This window comes from Plecotus auritus, assembly GCF_963455305.1.
Source record: "Plecotus auritus genome assembly, chromosome: X".
In the NCBI taxonomy this organism is placed as follows: domain Eukaryota; kingdom Metazoa; phylum Chordata; class Mammalia; order Chiroptera; family Vespertilionidae; genus Plecotus; species Plecotus auritus.
The window spans coordinates 35069781-35071374 of NC_137784.1; the positions used below are offsets into that span (position 1 = coordinate 35069781).

General features: G+C 34.8%; 1 pseudogene across 1 annotated transcript; it reads left to right on the forward strand.

The window, feature by feature from the left end:
* Positions 1 to 228: 228 nt before the first annotated feature.
* Positions 229 to 749, forward strand: LOC308239766 (chromobox protein homolog 3-like; annotated as a pseudogene). Its single transcript has one exon. The product of its transcript is annotated as a chromobox protein homolog 3-like (transcript).
* The last annotated feature ends 845 nt before the right edge of the window (positions 750 to 1594 follow it).

The following is a 1594-nucleotide window of genomic DNA, read 5'->3' on the forward strand; positions in this document are numbered from 1 at the left end:
TTGGTTGGGTTTATTTGCATATTTGCTCCTGATTGGCTTGTGGGTGTAGCGGAGTGGTGGTTAATTTGCATATTACTCTTTTATTAGATAGGATTTGTGGGAATAAGAGAACTATTTAGAATTTTAAAACTTTAAATTTGGGCCAGAGACGCTGGAGAAGCTGGAGACTCGGGATGCGGAGCTGCACGGAGGCGGTGAATAATAGCTCTTCAAGTCTGCAATAAAAAAATGGCCTCCAATAAAACTACATTGCAAAAAATGGGAAAGAAACAGAATGGAAAGAGTAAAAAAGTTGAAGAGGCAGAGCCTGAAGAATTGGTAGTGGAAAAAGTATTGGACCGATGTGTAGTGAATGGAAGGTGGAGTATTTCCTGATGTGGAAAGGATTCACAGACACTGACAATATCTGGGAACCTGAAGAAAATTTAGATTGTCCAGAGTTAATTGAAGCATTTCTTAATTCTCAAAAAGCTGGTAAAGAAAAAGATGGTACAAAAAGAAAGTCTTTATCTGACAGTGAATCTGATGATAGCAAATCAAAGAAGAAAAGAGATGCTGCTGATAAACCAAGAGGCTTTGCCAGAGGTCTTGATCCTGAATGAATAATGGTGCCACAGACAGCAGTGGAGAGTTAATGTTTCTTATGAAATGGAAAGAATTCAAATGAGGCTGATTTGGTGCTGGCAAAAGAGGCAAATATGAAGTGTCCTCAAATTGTAATTGCTTTCTATGAAGAAAGACTAACTTGACATTCTTGTGCAGAAGACGAAGCCCAATAATTGTTTTCATTACTATATATATAATCTGTCTTGTTTTTTTTTTTTTATTTATTAGTGTGAAGAGAGAACTACATTATAATGAAAATCAAGTTTGATATGTTTGTTTTGAAGTAGTGCTGGGGAGTTGTTGGGAGGGGGTTGCATCTATAGCACTGGTTACTTTGAACAAAAGCTTTCTGTAGTTGCTTCCTTTATCAGAAAAGAACATTTGATGCCATGTTGTTGTATTTTTTCCTCTGCATTAGAGAAGCTTTTCTAAATGTTGGGAGAAATCTCCATAGTCATTACTCAGTCAGAATTTGTATGTGCCTAAGGATCATTGTGGGTTTTTTGTTTATTTGTTTATTTGGGGGGATGGGGTGGGTGGGTGTGTATACATATGTAAATGGTTTTCTTTTTTTTCTTCTTCTTTTTTTTTACCAAAACAAAACCATTCCACAACCATAGATAAGCTCATGTTTCTGAGCTGCCATCATTTTCAGCAACCTAAGAAAAAAATCATTTGAAGTTAAATTGAAATTTTTCCTGAAGCTTTTAACCTTTGCAATTAGATAATTTGTAATTAATTGGACAGTTTAAATATAATGTATACAGTTTAAATTAGACAATTTAAAGTAGACATATCATAATCCATATCTACAATCATAAATGCAAGTTTATTTGCAAAACCCCTGAAAGGAAAATTTTATCACTGCCAATCACCTCCTCACCCAAATGAGAAAACTAGGCAAACCCTGATGTATTTTAATTAGGTAAGCAACACTTATTTAAAGGTTTCACCTCGTAAAATATTTCTTTACAAGAAGTTGAAATCC